Source organism: Chamaea fasciata, unplaced genomic scaffold, assembly GCF_029207755.1.
Source record: "Chamaea fasciata isolate MVZ Bird 193981 ecotype frontalis unplaced genomic scaffold, bChaFas1.0.hap1 SCAF_3, whole genome shotgun sequence".
In the NCBI taxonomy this organism is placed as follows: Eukaryota; Metazoa; Chordata; class Aves; order Passeriformes; family Sylviidae; genus Chamaea; species Chamaea fasciata.
Genome location: NW_027094088.1, coordinates 11312234 through 11335565, shown reverse-complemented (window position 1 = coordinate 11335565; position 23332 = coordinate 11312234). Strand labels below are relative to the sequence as shown.

Genomic DNA, 23332 nt, shown 5'->3' with positions numbered 1-23332 from the left:
CTCAGGGAAGCAGTGCTGAGGGCAGGAGGGCACTGTCCCTCTGTCCTTCCCGGAGTTGGGGCCAGGCGTTCCCCTCAGGCTCAGCGTGTGCCCAGACACGCTGTGGAGCAGGTGGGGTCCCCTGGGCTCAGGGCTGCTGCTGAGAGCTGAGAGAGGAGGGAACTACTGCCTTGTTTTGAGAAATTTGGTCTGGCTCGAGCCTGCATTTCCATTTTTGCCTCTTCTTTTCTGATATAAAAATGAAGGTTTCCACGGTGAAAACTTGGCTTTTCTTTGAATTAGTAAGTCCTCTTCCTTTAAAAAAAAAGCCTAAACCTCCACGTCTCCTGTTTGTGGTGTGGGAGGATGGAGATTACGTGCATCTGCAGCCTGGCTTTAAATTCGCTCCAAAGGCGTATTGTGCACACGTTGTCTCTGAAGAGGATAAACCTAAGGGAACAATCTTAATCTCAGAAGTTCGCACCCACCACTAAAGCACTGGCAGAAAACACTCCATGTGTGGCTGGAATCCTCAAGAGGAGCCCCAGCCCTGGCAGAATAGCCAACAAGAGGCATTTTTTTTTCTTTTGCATGTGTGGTACAGATAAATCGAGTTTGTTTTGCAGCCCATTCTGCTTGAGATTTCCTGTGTCATAACTGAATTAATTTGTTGTTCATTGATACCTTAATATATAGGTTGTTGGGGAGAGGTTGTGTTTTTTGGGGTTTTTTTTTGAGGGAAAACAATGTCCCCTTCACTTGTGCCTGAATGGATTCATTTATTCTCCAGAACCTCCGGAAGTCATTTATTTCGCCCCGCGACAGCTGCAGGGTCTGTTTGTGTAGGAGGGCTGGCAAAGCCCAGCCCTTCCTCCTGCCTGTGCCCAGCGCCAGCAGGGCCGGGATGGGCACAGGCTCCTGGCATTTAGAAGGGCTTGGGACAAAACTGCTCTTGGCCCCTCAGAAGTGGCTCTGCTCTGCTTGGAGTGAGGCCATGGCACAGTGCTGCTGCTCTCCTCTCCCCAGGGGTGCTCCTGGACACTTATTTCACTCTTTCTCTTCATACTGCAAGTCACTGATGGGCCCTAATCAGCAGCAATTTAATTAATATTCATGCCTTTGCAGAGATTGTGCTTCACTGTAACTTAGCAGTAACTAGGGGCCATGTGGTGGGAACACGGGATCTTTTCCATTTATTAAGGAAAGAAGGGGATTGCTTGCTGAGGAGATATCGGTGTTGGTCCACTATACCCTAGAGCCTAATTCAGTGAGGCTAGAAACTTTTGTGTATTTCAGCGACCAAAATAAATTTTAAAATCTCATGCTTCCCCAAAAACACTTCCAAACACCCTAAAGCCATTTTCTGGGAGAAACCCCACACATGTCCAGGCTCGGCAGTGCCAGGCCCTGTGGGTTATCCCTGGAAACAGCTGTCGGAGCTGGTGTAGAAATGGGAAGGGAGGAACTCTTGCTGCTGTTGTTTTGGGTGTAGTGACTCATCCTTTGGCCCCCTTGGGCACATTAAAAGTGTCCCTTAACACCACTCCTGGGCTTCCTTTGCTCAGGGAAGAAAAGTGCAAGGGCATGGAAGGGAATGAGGAAGGAACCTCTCCATAGATCTGTGGATCTATACTCAGCACAGTGTGTGATACCCACTGACCTGGGGCTGCTCCCCCGGGCTCCCCCCTGTGCTTTGGCACGTGTTTGACTTCCCCAGAGCCCCATGGAACAAGTGTGTGCTAAGTGTCAAGCTGGATTGAGTCTTCATTTCTCCCCTGCTAAAGGATTGCAGATCATCCATGGTCCAGCCAAAATCTCCCACTGCACCTTGTCCATCGACATCTGAAAGAAAACCTGTCTCTGGAGGTTTGGAGTTGTGTTTCCAAACTCAGAGTCAGCTCACCTCCCCTTGCTGTCCCCACCTGTGCTCTAGTCACCTCCCCAGGCAGGGGCTCTGGGGCTCTGCCACCCATGGAGACTGGAGCCAGGATACTTCCCTGTGCCACAGCAGTCCCATGGCAGCATATCCAGGGAGGATCCATCCCCCTCTGCCCACAGCCTGTGGTGCAGGGTGCCCATGGGTGGGGAGGGAGGATGGAGCCACTCGCCAGGCTCCGCTTGGAGCTGTTCTTGGTCATCCCCAGGCTGCAGAGGCAGTGTCACTGACCAGCTGTGCTAATCAGAAATAATGTGCATCTTAGCAGAACTTCTTCATTAAAAGGTTTTGGGAATAATGTCTAAAATGAGTGGTTGGGGTGGTGGGAAGGGAGAGAAGCCCCAGCAGACCCCAGCTCTGAGCAAGCAGTCACGCTGTGCCTAAACCTGGTGCTGGGAATTGGTTTTGATTTTTTTTTTTAATTTAAAATTCAAATGTCTGATGTTTTTAAATTGAACAAATGATATTTAAAAAAAATATATATCAGGGTCCAACATCTGCAGATTATGATTTGCATTTTGAAATTGGCTGCTTGAATTGAACGAGGATGAATACTGTCACTCTTCTTTCATTCGCTCCGTTTATTTAATGAAATGCTAGAGGTCAACCCTTTGTCCTTAAATTAGTTACTATAAAAATCTTTTTGTAGTTTTCTGCTTGTTATGATGTCTTCTAAGCAGAAGAAAAGGTTGCCATTAATTATGTCTTTGTTGAATATGGATATCTATTCAGAGTTAGTTAAACAGTTTCAAAAAAAATTAGCATTGAGCAACTCGAAGGCCAGCTTTAGGTTGGTTATCAAGAATTTTTTGCTAAGAGAATGCTCTCCTGCAAGTGTGCATTATCTAATATATTCAGCTTTCAGTTGCTAATTTTTTTTCCAGATGAAGATGGGCTTAATTGAGGTTGTGCTTTTAAGTTTGTAGAGCTCTTCAGCATCTCATACAAAAGCATCTAGAGGCTTTTCATTTGTCTTGAGTATGTTTTAGATGTACAAATATTATTTACTTTAAACTCTAAATCAAAAGGCGCACTGTAACTATTTTAAATAAAACATTATTCTCTGCTGAAATATATATAAATTCAAAGGGAGGCTTTTTTTCATTATCACTTAATTTATGTGAAAGAGCTGCTATTAGCAAATTTTAGGATAATATTGCGGGAGCAGTGCAGTGGCTGGTCTCGAACAGGCATTTAGTCATGTAAATTCCTTGGCAGAGGCAGAGGCTGCGAGTTAGGGGTTAGACACAGCCCCAGTTTCATGCATGGCTCGGAGCTGAGAGCCTCTGCAGCAGATCTTTGGGGATTACACCACGTTCCTTGCCCAGGGAGCATGGGGTTTTGGGAGCAACCACCTGGGGCACGCACCTATCTCTCTGCAGAGGGTTGAGGGCTAGTTTCTTCTCCACTCTCTGCCAGTCCCAGGGCAGCCCAGGGTGGCTTTTGGGCAGGGGGTGACAGGGCTGGGTGGTTCCTGAGGTGCCCATGCCAGTGATGGGACACTGCTGAGGCTGCTCTCTGCCTGCGCTGTGCCCCAGGGACCTGACAAAAAGCCCTTCCTTGACCTCAGAAATGTTTCTTAACAAACCCTAACAAAGCCAAGCCCTTTGGTGGGTCACCCAGGCTCTGTGTGTGTATGTGAGGCACCCAGGCTTTCCTGGTTGTGGGGTGTGGGGCCTGGGCAGTGTGGAGGGGCTGTCACCAGCCCCGGGTGATGCAGCCCCGAGCCAGAAAATAGTGGGCTGAGGAGATGGGAGGAAAAGCTACAAGGAAAAAAAATAAAATTAAATTAAAATAAAATAAAATAAAATAAAATAAAATAATATAAAATAATAAAGAATAGGGAGATAATTAGCAAAAAAGTAATAAGAAAATATAAACGTGGTAGCAGAGGATTAGTCCTAGTCATTGGAAATGCAAATGATCTCCGTGCTCGCTCCCAACGTCTTTTTTCTAGGCTTGTGTTTCAGAAACGACTTTTCTCATGTTGGGTTTTTTCTCTCCTTTCCCTCCTCCTCAGAGCAACAGTGCTGCTTTCCCAGCAGCATTAAATATTCCCCAAGCTGAGATGCTAACCTTGTAATGCTTTTAGGTATAATGTACAGACTTTTTCATTTTAAATGGTAGCTCATAATGACATTGTGAAGTAGGGATCCCAAGTCAGCCTTATTATCATGGTGTCTCCTTGAGCTGAACCTCTGAGAAATGTGAAGGGGAGACCTTTTGGAATGAACAAATCCTTTAGCTGCCTATAATTATTTATTAAAATAGGCGGCCAGGTTAAAGGCCGAGGAGAGGGAGGGAGGAGCAGCATTCCTCTCCGTGCAGGCACACGTAGAAACACACCCGGGCAGCCAGCAGAGCCGCTGCCGTGGGCGGGCTGGCACTTTAGAAATATAAAATAATGGCTGTGCAGCCGGAGAGATGAACCGTGCACAGGTGACACGTGTTTTTATGCACCGAAAGGAGACGGCTGCGTCTTGCCCGCTCGGAGCATCCCGCGCTGCTGGGGGGTCTCACGGCAGTGCTGGGCAGGCTTGGGAAAAATGTGGGGATAAACCTGCGCTTGTGTTGCGTGGGGAAAAGGGAAATGAGGATGGGAGCAGTGGGAGCAGTGCTTTCTCACTCTGTTTGCGAGTGGTGAAAGCGAAACTATTCTTCTTCATTATCTGGGTAAAAGAAAGGGGGGAAAGGGGGAACAAAAAAAAAAAAAAAAAGAAAAGAAAAGAAAAAAACGCACACCAAAACAAACAAACAAATAAAACCCTCAAACAACCAAACAAAACCCGACCACAAACCCGACCAAACCCAAATCAAACAAACAGGAGACACATAAAGCAAAAGCCCTCCGAAGCACCAAGCAAACCTTGCTGGGATTTCATGGAACGCTCGCCCCGGTGCCTGCAGACGTGTCCCAGCTCCAGTGCCCTCCGCGGCAGCCGGGAGCGCCGCGCTGCCGCGACCCTCTCCCCGCGTCGGCAGAAATTTTATAAACTTCGGTTACTAAAAAAAACCCTTTAAAAATAAATAAATAAAAAAATCTTTGGGGTCAATTTTCCACTTGTGCCTGTAGCTCTTGAACAAGTACTTTTATGGTTCCTTTTAGCACACAGGATTTATCTGCAGCTCTGTGAAGGGCTTTTACATTTAATCCAGCGCTGAAGTAGTAATTTGTCGCCGGCGCTTCCTAGCAGGCTTTTCTTTTAAATTAGCCGGGATGCGGGTCCTTTGTGAGGGCTAATCTGCGCCGCACAATGCCGGGGCACCTCGGGGCCGGAGCGGCTAGGGGCCGCCCCTCAGATATTCCCCCGGCAGAGCGAAGGGGACGCGGTGAGTGCCGGGCGGAGGAAGGAGCTGGGGGCACCTCGGGGCTGCACCCACCGCGCTCCCGGCTCGACCCGGCTGGGAACTCAGACGGATTTTCCACGTGTGTGCACGGAGCCGTCACTGCACGGAATTTATAGGAGCTCCTGTGCCTTTTCTGCAAAGGCTCTGGTTTGGATTTTTTTTTTTCAGTCCACTTAGATAATCGGTTTTTAAAATCAAATTTAAAGTTCCTTTTACATTGGGGATAACGTGTTTGCGTTTGGTTTTTTCCTGGAGGAGGCAGTGCTTTGTAGCCGGTCCGTATATATTTTTCAGGGAGAGGAAAATAACATGGTAAAGGAAGAGAATCTTTTACCAGTTCTTTATTTTAATTGAAGTATTACCGTTTTTGAAATAATTTTTAAACGAGATTTTCACCTTTCTGCCTTGCAGATGCCTGTCTTTTTTTATTAAAAAAATATTATTCTGATCCCAGGTGATGGACGAGTATTTTATTCCAGATACAAAAACGTCTCGGGAATATGTTTGGAACGTAGCAGAAGCATGTGAAATAGTGACCAACAAATATGAAATAGCCTCTAATAAATAAAAATACCAAAGTCGCAATATTAAAAATGGGAGCAGCTCTGCCTGCCTCCCTTTTATCACAACATTTCTAAACTAGACTGATACTGCAGGAGGCTTTCAGGCAAGAAAGGTTGCTGTATTTACATGAATTATGCCTGTACTTTATACTCTGTCCAGGGGCAACTGGATCCCTTTTCTACGTTGGGTAAATGTCATTGTAGAGCAGCAGCACCTCTTAGGGTGGCACTGGAAAAGCTGCTTTTGCCTCTCCGTGTGCTCCAGATGTGGGCAGGGACAGACCCCCTCTCCCTGCCCAGGCCTGGCATGGCCATCCCTGAGTTGCAGCCCAAACCATCCCAGCCGCGGCCCGGCAATCTCCATGAGCCACAGAGAGGGGAGCCCACAGGTACAGCAGCCGCACGTAGGGAGGGAGCTTTATGGGCATGATTTAGTGAATATGAGAACATATTTTGTGCTCCATTGTTTAGACTCAAGAAGGCATAAAATCTTTAACATCTATTTATCATGTAACTGTTTTAATGTAAACATTTGTCTATTTGGGTGAAGTGTTTTCATTATTAAGCTAATTTCCACATGTTTCAGATAGACTGATGAGTTCGAAGCAAAGCACTCGCTGATGAGAAACGAAATTCAGCCGCGGCTCAGCCTGCTGTCAGATACATCTTCATTAGTTTTTGTCATTCACTGATGGCAAATGCTCTATAAATGAGATGACGATCAGGTCCGCCTTGATAACTTGCCTTATCTCATTAGTTTTCACATCAAAGTTAATCAGCAATGTGAATTGTAATTGCTGGAAGAGACAATGCAATAGATCACTCGGCCTTTTTTTTCTGCATGGCATCTTGAAACATCAGCAGGCTGGTGTGAGTAGATAGGCTCCAAAGGAAAATGATGTGGAAAGCATAATAAGCAAGCTGCTCAGAATTAATGAGCTTACCCAATAAGAAAAGAATAACCAATCAATGTGAGCTGGGCAAATATAATTTAGGAATAATTGCTTGATTGGTTGTCTATAGTAGGCTGATTTGACCACACACAAGGATTAAGAATTAAGATGTCAAGGCAAAAAATAATTTGGCAACTGAGGGCATGTAATTTTTTGTTCCCCTCCCTTTATGACTGAAAGCAATTGCTATTTGATATGTTATTCCCCGGGAATGAAAACATTAGACGGACATGTGCCGGTGGGTGGGGTTCTTCCTCTCCTTTATGCTCCTTTTATCATACAAGGTCTTTCAAACCTCGCCAGGGATATTGCGGTACCAGACATTAAAAACAAATCGGGGGTGGGGGATAAAATAAAACTACAGAAAAGCCCCCAAACGCCTTCATTTGTGAGCGCTGCACGGAGAGGAGCAGGGGCTGCATGCTCAGCACCGTGCCTGGTGTTTGCAGAGCCCAGCCGTGCCCTGCTCCAGACCCAAATCCGGAGCGCGATTCCTGCGCAGCACGCACTTTCCGTAGAATTCTCCCCACAGCCATTGGCCAATTAGTAAAGAACCCTTATATTCTTCTATCTAAACTACAGGGAAGGTTCAGCCAGAAGGTAAATTTGCTTTGATCTACATTACACCTAATTGAGTCACCACCAATGTCTCTATCCCAACATCAAGAAATGTGAAAATGTTAGATTATTTCACAGGGGATTAAACCTAATTTTCGCGTGTTCTGCATTAACCTATTAGGCTAACTCATCTGCATTGCTAATGCGGCTCAGGCAGCTGTCACCGCTAAAGAAAAACATGATCATGCAATCCTTGAATGAATGATTCCAGCTCTGATTAGTGTTAGTGAAGTTAGCTGAGCCCTGGTGATAAGGCAGGAAAATTCCCAGGTTGCCAATAGCTTTGAAAATTATCAGACTCTGGGCAAAATGTAGCTGGCGGTACGCGGAGCCTTCTTCCAAAGGCAGCATTATTTAAGGCCATCTCTTCGGGCTGCTCGCCGGAACGTGGCTGCTGCTGCAGCTCCTTCTGAGGGGCTGGTGCCAGGGGTACAGATTAAAATGCTAATGGGGAGCGACCTGAATGCGGACGACCGCAATTCCGGGCTTTAACTGCGGTTTCCAGAGGGGAGCGGTGGTGATGCCGGAGTGGCTCTGGCCGGGGGAAGGGGTTTGGGGGGGCCGGCACCAGCCAGGGCCCCGGGCTGGGCTCTGCTCTTTGTTCACGAGGCGCAGGCACTGCCATCAGCTCCAGCCATTCCTCTTTCTATCCGTCAGATTTAAATAGGAAAAAGGGGGGAAAAGCAACAATGGCCCATCCCCTTGAGATGGGAAAAAAAATTAGGAGTGAGTTATCCTGAACAATAGAGCCAGGAGCCAATTTAATCCGATTAGTGCCTGCTGACAATGGATGCTCCTCGCCCATTGTGGACAGAAGTTTTCACTTTATTTGTTTCCATTAGTTGAGAACCCAAGATATCGGGAAAGTGGAACTTTGCCCCAGCAATTGATGAAAAAACAAATTGAGAGGAATTGTCTGAAGTGTCAATATTGATCTTTTGGCATTGACTGTGTGCAGAGAGGACTTGCTGAGTGCTCAAAGTTTGTGGCACCCGTTCCTAGGTGCTCCCTGTCGTGGGGGGTGGTGGCGGCTGTTCTTGCCGGGATGGTGGGTGGACAGGGCAGGAGCTGCCAAGGCGGAACAGAGGGGTTTCAGTGGGAAAGGACTCGGAGCTGTTCGCCAAACCACAGCGCTGACAGGAAATGTAGCAGGGCTTTAAACTGCCAGGCACCTGCTGGTGTAATTCCCAGTTTCTCAGCAAACACGCTCACTGCAGGTGTCGGCGGAGGCTCCTTCCCATCACATTTAACAAGGAGAAGCTCCTTTTCACACGCTTGGAATGAATTCTCCTGTCTTTCAGCACCGACACCCATGACAGCCACTGCACCGCTCGGCGTTGCCAGCGGCTCGCCCCTGTCCCCACATGACTGTGGCATTGCTCCAGCAAGGACAGGCCACACCTGGGCTCCATGTGGTGCTGCTGGAGCCACCTCCCTGAACCACAAGGATTCCCTTGGTGCTTCCCCTCGAGGAGGGCCCTGCAGAGAGCACTGACCTGCTTACACTTCCCTCAGGTTCTGCTGGGTTCCTTCACTGACCACTGACAGAAGTTGGGCAGGTTGGTGTGACTAGGCCTGACCTGCTGCAAGGCCTACTTTGTTTTCCTGGGAGAAGCAGGTTGCCCCTCAGTGCTGCCCTGCACATCCAAACCCAACAGACATCCCCAAGAGCTCTGGGAATGGCACACTGGAGATCTTCAAGCCTGTCAGGCATTGCTGGGCAGTGAGAGGCAGGATGGAGGTGGACACCAACGTCAGTACAGGGTGGCCTGTCCCCTCCAGATCAGCACTGCTGGCATTAAAACACGACCTTCAGAGCTCCAGGGATCCCAAGGGGAATGAGAGAACAGGGATGCATGGCAGCAGGAGCACTCCCTGCACTAAGGGGCCTTCCTGAGGACCCCCACCATGGGTCAGCAGTGCTGGCCAGGGCAGCTCGGGTGGTGCAACCTGTAAGATTTGGGGTTTTATCCCCAAGTTTTTTGCTGTCTGGAAAAGCAGGCATCCACTGAGAAGAGCTGTGTTCCCAGCAAAGGAGCTACACTGCAGGCTGGGAGAGCTGTCTGTTAACATCCCAGGCTCCTGGAGTAGCTGCAGGCTGGAATTCTGTCCTGATCCATGTCCTTGCAGGTCAGGGGGAATTTCCCTGGGCACCTATCCCTCTCCTCCCAGTGGTGCTGCCCTGTGAGCAACAGCCTGCCTGGGAAAAAAGGGTCCCCAGAGCTACCCCATGAAATGTACTTCTTATACTAAAGGGGGATTTTTTTTTTCTCCCCTCTGTTCCGGTAAGCAGCTCCAGGTGTCACCTGAGCAAAGTCAGGATCAGCTGCAGTTATTCCACAGTACGTGTCCATGTGCAGAATATTCTGGAACAGGTATTTCACTTTAAATTCATGCTCCATCTTATTCCAGAATATTTTCCCTCTGTAGAGAAGCACTTGGCTGGGGTCTCTGCTTGCTGCCGTACTAGTGATAAGATGGATTGGCTGATCTAATAGGTCTTTTCAATCTCTGATTTTGAAAGCTAAGATTGGGAAATTAATTTCAGAAAGGTCAAAACAGAGCAAGGCTATCCTGCTGCTGTGTGATGGATCCTATTTTTTTTTTTTTAAATCTGCCTATTGAGGGAAAGGTTAGTTATTCAGCATCCTGCAAAAGAAAGAAATAAATAAAGCAGGCCGAGGAACACAAAAGTGTATAGATCTGCTGACCCATTCGCAATCCTCAGTTAATGAGAGTGCCGGGGAGCGGGAGCGCTGAGAGGCTGCGGAGCCGAGGGCGCCGACCCCGCGGGCGGGGAGCGAGGTGTCCCCTCCGCCCGCACCGCGCGTGGCCGGAGCCTGGGAGGTCTGCTCCCACCCCCCGACTGGGAAAACGCTGAGCAAATCCCTGCGGTGTTCACAAAAAACCCAGCCCGAGGCACCGGCGGGAAGATGGAGAGGGGCAGCGGGAACCGCAGGAATCGTGGGGAGGTTTGGGAGTCGTGCCGTAGGGTTTTAGCATGAAGAGACACAGAAAACTCAGAAGGAAAGGGAGGAAAAAGGGAAAGCAAAGGCTTCGCATAGGTATTTCCCTGCTTTTTATTTTTTTGTTCTCTTCCAACACACAGCCAAACAGTAACGTGGAGAGTAAATTGCTTCAGTGGTTTTAAAGACTAGGGAATCAGGGGGAGAGAAAAGGGGCCACTTGAGGGGGAGAATGATTTCTTAATTAACAACGAAATAGATTTCTCTTGTTTGTTTGCTTTTTTTTTTTTTTTTTTTTTTTTTTTTTTTTTTTTTTTTTTGTCTCTCCACATGGTATATTCAGCAACCTGCTGAGCTGAATATACCATGAATGTACCATGAATATACCATGAATACACCATGAAAGTGTTCCTTCCTCTGTCCACTTCTCTTCTTGTGGATGAGTATGGGCTGCTGGATTTTGGGAAGTGGGGAGAAATCCACCAGTTTCAACAGCATTTATCAGACCCTGTCCCAACAGCCTGGAGAGGTTGTGCTGTGCCTGGGAGCTGCTACCTGTGGGGTGTCCTGCTGGCTGCTGCTATGCCTGGGATTGCTGTGCAGCCTCATATCTGAGTGGGATCCCTGTGGGGTGTCCCCCAGGGGCTGTTGCAGGGAGGAGTGGAGCAAGGGACAGGCCGAGGCAGCTGAAGAACTGAGCTGCAGTCAAATCCAGACCTCACGAGGCCCCTTTCCCTGATTTAAGGACAGGCTATCCCGTGAGCACTAACCTGGGTCTCCTCAGACCAAACACGGAGATTGCTGCTGATTGCTCTGGAGATGGGATCCTGACTGGAATACTGGGCCAATGCAACATTAATTAACCCCCCATCTCAGGTGTAATTCACCCCTGAACCTGTGCGAACCAGTGTCACTTCACAGTTCCCTCTTTGCAGACAAATACTAAATGTGTATGGATCCATGGCTGTCCCCGCCATTCCTGGAGTTCTCCACTTCCTGCTTTTCCTGTTGTTTTCTGCAGTCAGCTGTACAAAACCCAAACAGGAATAATGGGTAAATAAAATATCTCCACTTGAGGATTCTGCTCCCAAGTTCAGTAGTAAATAGTAATTATTAGTCAATATACGCAAACTACTTCATTTCCTTAACATATCCGGCCACACTGGAGGTAAAGCATAACTTGGGAAATGGGTTGCATATGTCATTCTGAAGACAAGAGGCCAAGGAAAATGCTGGAGCACACAAACCCAACTGGGTTATATTTTACCAGCAGAGAATCGTGAGCAGGTTTGACTGGACACCAGAGCACCTCTGGTGCTGGGCAGAGTTCTCGTACCTTGTAACTTTCAGAGGAGTTTTCCCCAAGTCTTTATATTCCTCCTCTATGAAAGTGCATCTTCACCTGCAAGAGAATCCAGGTGTCCAATACTCAAGCTTAGGATCAAAAAGGCATTTGGGGTTTTATTGTCCTCTTTCTTTCTGGTTTCTTTGTGCGTTGTGGACTTTTTCAAATTCAGCCACTGCTTAACCGTATAATTTGAATGTTTTATTATCATTAATGCAATACCTTCACACTGAGTGTGCACTCGTTGCAAACAGGCGTGGAGAAACAGAGTAATTCTTTGTGAGGGTGCCACAAAGATATATGTCTGTTGGAATGGTCCGGGGATGAGCAGCATGTGGGGCATGAGGTCCCCCAAAACTGTCCCTGCCCTAGCACATGCTGGCTCATGGCTTGAGCTGCTCCATGGGGATCCCTTGCCCTGGGAGAGTCTCAGCTTTCCTGGGAGCTTTGCCCTGGCCAAGGGCCCCACCCCAGCACTGCCATGTGGGCTGTGGGTCCTCAGCCTCCAGCAGATCCCAGGAATGTCAGGGGAATAGCCATGAACCCCATTTAAATAGGCAGCCGCTGAGAGGGAAAGGGGAACATTTATTACCATCTAATTCTGCTCAGATTTTCTACACCATATGTCTGAGCAGCAGAACATGTGAAATGTGTACTAATTATTCTGTCTGTGTCATGTGTGTATATTTTATATGCAGTCCCTGACCTTTTTGTTAATAACTTCACATTATATTCATTGACCTGAAACAAATTGAATTCAGTGGCACTCACTCCAGAATTGAATTACATAGTCTTCTTAATTGGTCTCTTATTTAAATGTGGAAAAGTAACAGTTTACCACCTGTAATTATTCTTTTCCTTAAGAAATTCCTGTGGAGAGCATGCGTGTGCGTGTCCATGGCACACATGCTGGGCTCCTGTCCAGGAGGAATTCCCACAGGAACTCCAAGCCCACCTGGCACCGTGAGGCAGAAGAAAAAAACCTAAAAATTCTGTCCCTCTGAAGCACTTGTAAAAGTATGTGAAAGCCACTTGTAAAAGTGTGTGAAAGCCCTGGAAGGATCTCCCCTGCTAGGGGAAAGGGCAGCCCTGGGCCAGCAGCCCCACTCAGCCCCGGTCCCCAGGAGCCAGCACTCTCTGCTTTGCCAGGCCCCATCCTGGGACACGGGGAGCACAGAGGAGAGTGGAGGTGGGAGTGGAGGTGCTGCTCTGGGAATGCTGACCCACTGTGGGAGAGACCCCAGCAGGCTGGAATCTCCACTAGGCTTTCATCCTTCCAAGACCGAGTTAATTGCCAAAGCCTCGAGGAGGAGACTTACTCTTTACTTACTATATTTAACTTAAAAATGCAAATGTTATTAGTGTCCCGATCAGTGATAAGAGTGCCTTTGTGCCAGGCTTTAACCTCCATTAGGGGGGATTACGAGAACGTATCCACATTGGCATTTTCCAAGTGTCACTGTGACAGCACTTGCTGCACAAATGCCTGGCTGTCACACTGAGGTTTATCACCAGGTTTTTTCCTGCGAATGCAGACTAATAAGCCCAGAAATTACAATTGCCTCCCTGCCGAATCTGTGATAGGCGGAAATAATGATATCAGTGCCCTGCTAATCTCCTGCCTCCGTGCTTGGCACCAGCCTATTGAGTCACCTGTCATACGCCGCTTTGATGAGGCGAATTCAATCTCTCAGCTATAATGACAATGGAGCCATTTTAATGTTTGGAAATGATTATGTGAAGGTTTCTCTTTGCTCTGTCTTGGCAAGCAAACCAGGTCAGCGTTCTGGCTGTGTCTCCTGCCACACTAACGACTTGGAAGGAGCCAGCCTGTATTAAGTGAATATGCCAAGTTATTAAGAAGGAGATGCTGAAGGCAGCTGGATGGGGGAGATTCTTTTTATTTCCTTTCTCACAGCAAGCATGTGCCTAAGAAGATGCTTCGCACACATGAGCATCTCCCACACATCCGTGGTGCCCAGTGGGCCACGAGAGCCCCATGCGCCACATGCAGACAGCCACAGGCTCCTTGCCGCAAAATCCACCTGGGAATGGCTGGCTTTGCCCAACAGGCCACACTGGAGCTGGCTTGGCAAACAAACTGAGCTCCCAAAGCTGTTCCAAGCCCTCCAGCCTGCTGGTGTGTTGGGAAGGGGGCTGCTGGGGCGCTGCACCCGGGGCCTGGCTGGGCACCCATGGAGAGAATCTCCTGTGCTGGATCCATCCCTGCCTGGGTGTCCATGTCAATTCACTTTGTGGTAGAGACATTGAATTTCTCCTTCTCTCAGATGTCTCTGTGTGTGAAAACAAGTCACACCCCACCTTTGAACAGGAGCTGAAATGCTTGGTTTATTTGGATATAAAGGAAAATGACTATGTTTCCTCAAGCTTCCAGGTCCCAAATGCAAGAAGAAAAGCATCTCTAGCTGAATGAGGGTTTAAGTCACCTCAGAGAAGTGCAGTCTGTCAGAGCCCGCTACTGGAATTCCATAGGTTGGGTACAACCTGGGGACTCTCTGTGCTGCCTGGACTTCCAGCTGGATGGCCTCTCCCTGGTGTCTCTCTGCCAGGATCCTGTGGGTGTGGGTGATGCAGCCATGGCCCAGTACTGCAGAGAGGCCGGCACGTCCTGGTGGGAAGTGACACTTCCCACACGGTTCCATCGCCACCACACTGCAGGAGCCTCTGGCACTGAGGTGTTCGCAACCTTCCCTTGGCCTTCCCCGCCAGGGGATGGGTTTTTACTGATACGACATTAATTTTCCAGGATCTTGACCAAGTCTTCACTAGGGCAGGGGTAAAGCAGCAGAATTTCAGATGTCAAGCTTTTATTAAGGTCAGCATTTGAGGCTGGCCCTGGATGGGCATCGTGGACTGCTCTTCAGTGGGTGAAAGGCAATTGTTGGGCTGGAGAGAGGACGGAGCAGAACCCAATTGACCCATGCTGCGCAGCGAGCAGCGCCGAGCCCCCTTCACCAAGGGTCCTTGCAAAGAAATCTTTTTTATTAGAGCTGAGTGCTGAAATTATTTCAAGGAAGTGATATCTGTCTAATAACAACTGTGCCACGTGAGTGACTGCGGCAGAAAGAATTAAGGCAACGGATTTGACGTTGAGGCGTTGGTGACACGGGTACATGGGGCTGTGCCTCGTGTGTGTTTGGAGGGATGCTCCTGCTGGGAGCTTGGCTCTGGCCCCTCCGGTAGGAATGGGATTGGTGGTGGCATAGGTGCCGGGATGTCCTTTGGTTTTGGGTATGTCCTGACCACCCTAGAAGAGCCCAGCTTGGGCCTGGGTGTCATCTCACTCCCCTGCCAGGCTGGCACCCGTGTGTCAGGGAGCTGGGCGCCACCACACTCACACACCCCCACATCCATCTCTCCTAATTAAGGCAGCCAATCTAATTAGGGCGGTGCCCCACGCAGCCGCCCCGTGGGGGCGCATCAAAGCCGGCGTGGGGGGCGCACGCGCGGGCAGCGCAATTACCCAAGTTAAGAAAACATCCCTGTAATTAGCCAGGCAACTCCGAGCACAAGGAATGGAAATTAGTCACAGCGCAATAAATTAGTCGGTGCATATATTACATGTCGGGAGCACCCCAGGGGCCTCCTGTTTGCAAGGCTTTGGTTTGCAGCCCCATGCCTCTCAATAAAGCATTCATCCCTAGGTGATTATGTGCTAGAAAAAGGAGTTTTTAACTGAATTACAAATTTTCTTTTCTAGTTTTTTTGTGGGCAGAATTGGAATCCAAATTTTTTTCTCTCTCTCTCTCTTTTTTTTTTTTTTTTTTTTTTTTTTTATGGTCTGGGGAGCAAAGCCACTTCCCTCCCCCTTCAGCAAATAATTAATTTTCAGCTTTTCAGGGTGCTTCAAGACCCTGCATTGTTTGCTTTAATTAGGAGCGGTAGTTAAGGAACTATTTCAGAATCCCTCCCTAATTCTGAACTATTTTAGCTGTCGTTTCTTTCCTGGGGGAAGAAAAGGGGAGGGCAAAGCAGGAAATTGGACTGTAGCAGCACATAACATTTGCATCAAAATAATACAGCCGGCAACAGAGTATCACAATCACATCACTCAGAAGGAAGGAACAGAATACAAATTAAAGGAATAATGTAAATTTTTTGCCATTAAGCTTCAATGACCATTTGAAATGGTGCAAGGCACAAAGGTTTTGATGAGCATCATCCAGTTTGATTATTCATACTTGTGCTTCTGCTTGAATTAAAGTAGGAGTGCTGGAGCCTGTTAGAGCAAAATATTTGAATTGGTAGTGAACTCTCACCTTTACTTGCATCCATTTACTTTTCAAATGAATACCAGATAAGTTAGTGCATTTTATAATCGGCCTGTTTTCCAGTGAGTGCTGTCATTACATACCAATTTCTTTTAGAAGTGCTTCCTAAGAAACATTAAATACTTACGAATAAGGATGTGTCCATCACTGGCAGCAGCCCTCTGCAAGCAGGGTGATGCAGGCAGGTTGTTTGTCCTTCCTCCCAGGCCTCTGTGCATGGCTTCTCCGGCCCTATGTGGGTCTGCCTGCAGGCTGTCTGACCTGGATCGGGAGCTCCCTGTGGGCTTCAGGCAGGGATCCAACCCTGCTGCCCCACCAGTGGAGGTGTTGGTGTGTGGGTGCTGCAGAGCCACAGGCAGGAACATCCCTGCCCGGCTTTCCAGCAGCAGCCATGGGAGGAAAGAGCATAGTCAGGAGCTCTCCTTCAGCTTCCAGCCTGCAGCTTTCTCCCCTGAGCAATCACTGCTTTATCCCAGTTCCAGCAGTCGCACACACAGATGGCTTGCAGAGAGGAAAAATGAGAGGAAAGACTGGGACTGAATGTGGGTTTTCAGGTGTTGCCCTGTGAATAATTATGGATGCAGGGAAAAAGCAAGGAGCATTAGGGTGGGGTGGCAGGAACCAGCCTGGAGAACCTTCCCAAGGGCCTGATCTGACCAGCATGAGGGACTGGCAGGTTTGCTGGATGCCTTGAGAGCAAAACTGGCCAGATGTTTGTCTGAGGAGATACCATGGGATTCATGGCCTCAAAAGTTGCAGCAGGAGAGATTTAGGTTGGATATTGGGAAAAATTTCTTGTCCAAAAGGGCTGCTGGGCATTGGAACAGGCTGCCCAGGGCAGTGGGAGAGTCACCATTCCTGGAGAGATTTAAAAGATGCGTGGATGGGATACCTGGGGACATGGGTTAGTGTTGGCCCTGGCAGTGCTGGGGGAACGGTTGGACTTGATGGTCTTAGAGGGCTTTTCCAACCTAAATGATCCTATGGGCTCCTGAAAAAGCCAAAGGGCAGACTTAAAATCAATGCACAGAATCCCAGAAAGATTTGGGTGGAAGGACCTTAACTCTCATCTCATTCCATGGGCCGGGACACCTTCCACAATCCCAGGTTGCTGCAAGCCCCATCCAGCCTGGCTTTGGACACTGCCAGGGATCCAGGGGCAGCCACAGCTTCTCTGGGCAAAGCTAATTTTCTAAGTAATAATTAAGTTATTCCTAATGAGCAACGGGCTGGTGATGCTGCCCAGAGCCATCCTCCAGCTCCATGAGCTTGGAGGTGTCAGCAGAGCTCCTCTGGGCTGGCAAACACCCGCTGCTGGACCAGCAGGAGCTGCGGGATGCCTCACCCTGCCCTGCTCCGGAGCTCAATAAAATGCCTTTTATTAAGATGAGGGAGGGGGAGAAATTAATGCGACTACACATCAAACCCGACCAAACCTCCGGTTTAGCAATTCCCAAGCAATCCCTCAGGAGCCAATGAAGGCCGGGTTATTTAAATTAGAAAGGCTGGGGATGAATGCCTGCCTTTGTCCGGGCTCTTCCCCAAGGTGACCTGGGTTAAACCCGTGCTCTCAGGGTTAATTATCAGCTGCTTTTCTTTTAAAAATGTTTTTTTCCTTATTGACACACGGGGGTTGATTTATGTAATATCCATCATAATTCCCAGATTTCTGTAGATTACAAGATTATCCCCTCACACTGCCCTGCTGGCGGAGGGGCTCCGCGCTGGCCTCCCACACTGCTCCGGCCACCACCGCCCACCCTCCAGCTCCCTGGCCCTCCTTAATTAGGGATGTTTAATGCAAGGGGCTCTGGGGTGCAATTAAAACCAAATAAAACAAAAAAGGCAGCATGGAAAAGTGCAGTCCTGCTCTTTACTTCTGCCTTCTCTCTCTCCCCGATGTCTGTGCTGCTTCTCCAGCCCACCAGGGATGGTTTTTGGTGCCAGCCCAGCAGAAGCCCAGTCCTGTTCTCTCCAAATGGGGGTGTCCTGGGTTGAAGTATATTCTATCACCATCTTCATGAACTGTTAAAACCAGGTGAGGCAGTGCTCCCTACCTCCTCCACTCTGGCTTATCTTCTGTTAATGGGCCCATCAGCACCTTTGCCACACAGCTCACAGATAACCCCCTCCTGGACTACCTCCTGTTAATGGGCCCATCAGGCCTTATCACATGACTCACCATCTCATTGTGAGATGCTCCGCCCAGAGGGAGGAACCAAGCATTCCAGCCTGGATATAAACTGAGACTCTGAACACCAGAGGGGCGCTTACCCACTGGATTCCCAGAGGACCTGAGCTACCAGACCTTTCTACAGGACCATTGCTTCAGGAAGACCACCTCATCTGGACTGCTTCCATCACTCCGCTCAGGTTGTATTCTGACTCTGTCAGTGGTCTTTTGTATTATTGCATCTATTTTATTTTACTTTCTCTCCTTTTTTTTCCTATTAAATTGTATCTCTGACTTGGAGCCTCTCATGTGTTTTGCTTTCAAACCACTACAGGGGGAAATGGACCCCATGCACTTATGGGGTCACATCCTTGCACATGAGCCTGGAGGTGCTGTGTGGCCTCTCCTATCCACATCAGTAGTTCCATAAACCAGCTGAAGAAGAGGTTGTATTGGCACCCAGTTCTCCAAAGCAGGTCTCTCTCCCAAGCCTGAATCCCCCAGTCCTGGGGAAAAGGAGCAGTGCCTGACCCCTCCAGTCCTGAGGTTTGAGATGCCCCTATGATGTTGAGGAGGTTTCCCAGTGCCTGGGCACATGGAACAGGAGCAGGGCTGAGCTGGCAGATGAGGGGAGGGACATGCATCATCTCAGAGACTTCAGGAAGGAGCGTTTCCTTGGGCCTGGCTGTTCCACGTTATCTCTCCATACTTATTTTTCTTCCTCCCATCCTTGGTTTTCTGCTGCTTCCCCTCTGCCTAGTGCCTCAAAAGCCCTGCTGCCTTTGCAGGCCCTTTTCCACGTCCTTGTTTTCCAGACTCTGGCCTGCATGTGGGCAGACATGGATTTCTGACAGTGCTAAGCACGTCTCTGCTGCAAACCACAGCTTTTAGGGATCATTCCACTCGACTGGCTGGGAAGAAAACTGCTCTGATAGAAACTATGTCATAATAGTTGGGAGCTGGATAACAACACCCTGCTGCCAGGGTTGATCTATTCTCCTACTCCAGTGTGGGGAATTGGTCTCCACCAAAGCAGAAAATGGAGCTGGCTTTTCAGGAGGGTTTAAAATCAAGCAGCTCTGGACTCATCAGATGATAGTTTCAGTAATATTTCTGTGGGCAAGCCAGCCCTTTTTTTCTGAGAGCTGCTGGTCTGCAAAGCAAATGTTCCACAGCATCAAACCAAAGCTCCCCACAAAAGTTTAACTTCAGCTTTCAGCTCCCCACAGCAGCACTGCTGGGGATGGGAGGGTGCCACTGCCTCTCAGGAGTGATCAGGGGGGAGGTGGTGAAGTTTAAGAGCAACAGCCTGAGCAATGGTGAGAGGAATGACACATGCTCTGGATTTACTCAGAAATCAAGAACATCTGCCTAGGTTTGCTTTGGAAAGGCAGAAATGAGGGGGTTGCTTGAGAGTGAGGGCTGGGCATCTCTGGCGATGGCTGGGAGAGTGACACAGGGTGACAGAGCCACCACTGGAGCCGGGCTGGAATAAACCCTCCTCCCATGTCTGGCTGGTGCACGTGGCACTCCACCCCAGCTGGCACCCTTGGCAAGGGTCCCCAGGCAGTCTGAGGAATTAGTTTAACTCTGGCTCTCCAGTTTGGTTTTCCAGGGGAGGAGGTGCAGTCATCACAGTGACCACTGAGCTCGGAGCAGGTCCCTTCCATGGCTCCCGGCAGTGTCCCAGCTGGAGGCTGCCTGAAAAGTGATGTTTTTCCATGATCCAATGCCAGCTCACCCGGATGCTGCAGCCATCCCCGCACAGTTGGCCGCTGCTCCCTTTTCCTGGTGCGCTTTGCACAGCTGGAGTTAGCTCGTGTGATAAATGGACACAGTTCAAAACTAGGACTCCTCTGAACTTTTCAACCTCACACGAAAGCGAGAAATTCTAAGAGCAATGGGTAAAATTCAATTAACTGAGATGACAGAAAATAATCTACCGAGTGCATACATCAGGCAATTGGAAGCTTTCATACCTTTCGAAAAGGAAATAACCTATTTGTTCCCCTGTTATCTAATGACACAGGAGTTTATTTCTCTGGAAGCAGTTACAAATCTACCTAATGGGGCCTAAATGCTGTTGCCAGGCAATTAGGGGTTCATTGTGTGGCTAATTCTTTCATTTCCGTGGTGGTGATTGCGGTGGGTGGGCAAGCCGAGGTCCCTGGGTCGTGTTTGTCCCCATGCAGTCCCCGTGTGGAGCACACCTCTGGCTCTGGGTGTGCCCGTGCTCCATGGCTCTGCTGAGGGAACTCCTGGCCTTGTCACACCATGACTTATTCGGTGTCTGATCCATGAGTCATCCCGTCCCTCTGAGCTGATTCCAAAGGTTCCTGCACAAACTCTGCGCAGCCTGGGCAGCTTTTGGTTATGAATGAGTGCAGAGACACACACAGGGACATTATTTATCTAAAATATATAAGCAGGAGGAATCTTCATAAATCACAGGCTGCTATTATCCTGGGGTTCATGACAGCCATATCTTTTTTTTTCCACAGAAACCCAGAATACATTAAACACCCGAGGCCTTGGAAAGGGACCTTTCAAACCTGTACAATTGCTCAATTTATCCCATTCCTTTAGCATTTAATATTTGAAGAAGTCTGTTCTACACAATCAATCTTAAAATCACACAGTCAATCTTCAAATTAGGATTTAAGCCAGAATTTATTGAGGGAAGCTCCTGTATCTGCCTGTAGGAACATTGTTGTTTATGACCTGGGGAACAGGATGGTTAATCCTGGAGGGAGAGCCTTTAAAAAGCTGTTTTGCATTGGGCTCTGCTCATGTCAGGCCTGTTGGGGAGCACTGGCAGGCATGGGGGCAAGGCTGTGGATGCTGCAGGAGACCCGGGATGCTGCAGGAGCATTGCACCCTGTGGTGGCACCTCACGAGATCATTCCAGAAGGCTCCTCCTTGGGTTGCACTAATCAAGGGCTGTGCCCAACAGTTTACTACAGCATTTAATTAAACATATTTACCTTTTGAGGGAAAATCCTCACAAGTAATTTGGGTTCTGGTGTATCAGAGCCTTTGTTGAGGTGACTAGTGCTTTTAACCACTGTCTAAAGTGCAGGCAGTGTTAATTAGCATATTTAGGATTAAGTAGATTTAGCATGCAGTAATCATTCCCTAATTCAGTAAGAACTATCTCTGGTGAATAGTGGACATTAATGACAGTTGCAAGAGCTTAGATATTACATAATCACTAATTACATTTTGCACAATTAGCGGAGACTCCTCAGTGTGAATGGCTAATGGCTGATTTGTGTCAGCAGCCTGTTCTGGCTGTACAGAAATATAAACAATCTGCATAATGTTCTGAGGGAATTAGCATAGGGAACGAGGTTATCTATGGAGGTGGGAGGCCGGAGGAGCTCTGATGGATGGGCTGAGCCTGGAGCCAGCATCGCGCCTGGACACGCACCTGCCTTTCCTCATGGATGGCCTCAAAATGCCACCATGCACTTCAAGGCTCTCAGCTCCCATGGGCAGAGGGCAAATCTGGCACCCAGGGGCCTCTGAGGGAGTGTGGGGTGTTCTACTGAGTGCTGAGTGAAGTTGTGCAGAGCTAGCACCCGCAGCTGAACCCTCAGAGTGTGGAGGCTTCATGCTCCACGCCAGGTAGCAGCTGGGAGTGACACACGGCCTGCCAGGGCAGGAGCAGGGCCAAGCAGGGAGCAGCAACCTGCAAGTGCTCCTTGGTTTGTTTGGGGGTTTTTTCCCCCCCAAAATTTCTGAAAATAAAAATGCAATAGTGTCTTCCCCTGCTGCATTCAGCTTTTCCTCACCATTACACATTTTCTAAAAGGATGAAAAAGCTGACCTCTGCTTTCCACCCATCATGCATGCCGAAGCTGCCCCTCAGGGAGAGGGCCTTCCTTGGGTGAACCTTCCAGGGATTTGGGCAACAGAGAGGTGGCAGGCAGAGGAATCAATTTTTGCCCCATTGATTTTTAGTGATGTTTGGATCAGGTCCATGGATTCTTACATGCAAATTCAGGCTTTCCCACATTTGTTGTGTGATTAAAATGAGGAATACTGGTATTAAGCTGAGGGAATTGTTTTGGACAAATCCCAAGCAGGAGACTTGCACTGGGCCCCTATACCTTGAGGTACTGGGTATTTTAAATTACGATTGCATGTGGTTTTAAAAGGCATTGTCAGAGCAAAAGCAATTTAACAAAAGGCAATGTATCTGACGGCGACTCTCCTGTCTGCCAAGTGCTCTTCTCTGCAAGCACATTGTAGGGACGCAGATTACATCTCCTGAATATTTTTGTTGCTTGGTTCATTTTCATAATAATAACTCGCATCCGTCTCCATCCTTTCATCTTGAAGGGTTGCAAACTATTACACAAACACACTCACTCCTGATGCAGTCATCTCCAGGGGACAGCCGGCACCTTTCGGCAGTGGGGAGCGGGATGTGGCCACCTGGGAGGATGCTGACCCCAGTGGCCTCTGGCTGGTGGGATGAGGGGTTCTTGGGAGCCCCTGCCTGCAGCACACCCCACCTCGTACCTCCAGCACAGACCTGTTGGTGCGGGTGAGTCCCGGTCCAGCCTGTGCCTGGGGGACCCGCAGAGGGGACACACAGGGCCCAGAGAATCTGTGGCTGCCCCTGGATCCCTGGGAGCATTCCAGGCCAGGCTGGACAGGGCCTGGAGCAACCTGGGATAGTGGGAGGTGTCCCTGCCCATGGCAGGGGGTGGAAAAAGATGGACTTCAAGGTCTTTCCAAGCCATGCCAGTCCAGGATTCTCTGTCTGAAGGAAAACATCTCAAAGCCCTAGAAGCCTCATCAACGCCACCTCTTTCTGCCCCAGTGCACAAGTGTCTGTGCCCCGTTCCACACCACACCCCCAGGCAGGACTTGGGGAGGGTTTATAACGTTTGCAGTGTCGTTTACCCAGATGCTGTGATGTTCAGAATCGAGGCTTGAACATACTGGCCTTCGGGTGCCTTGTCTAGAAACCCCATTTTTTCATCTCTGTGGGGCCGGAGGCTGGGCTGGTGTGAGGAAAGGAATGCGGTGGTAGAGCTGAGGCCGGCAGGATTTCTCCTCGGCATGCCGGGGAGGAGCAGTTGAGCGGGCATGGCATAGAGAGCACCGTGCTCAGTTAGGGTTGCTCAAACTCACGCTACTCGGTGTCA

The 23332-nt window shown here is 48.9% G+C and overlaps 1 long non-coding RNA gene across 1 annotated transcript in view; it reads left to right on the top strand.

Moving 5' to 3' along the window:
- The window catches only part of LOC136286441 (uncharacterized), a 53106-nt gene extending 34633 nt beyond the window's left edge, over positions 1–18473 (top strand). The window contains exon 3 of the long non-coding RNA XR_010719907.1: positions 17921–18473. This is a non-coding gene — a long non-coding RNA (uncharacterized lncRNA). The remainder of the gene's footprint in view (positions 1–17920) is intronic.
- The last annotated feature ends 4859 nt before the right edge of the window (positions 18474–23332 follow it).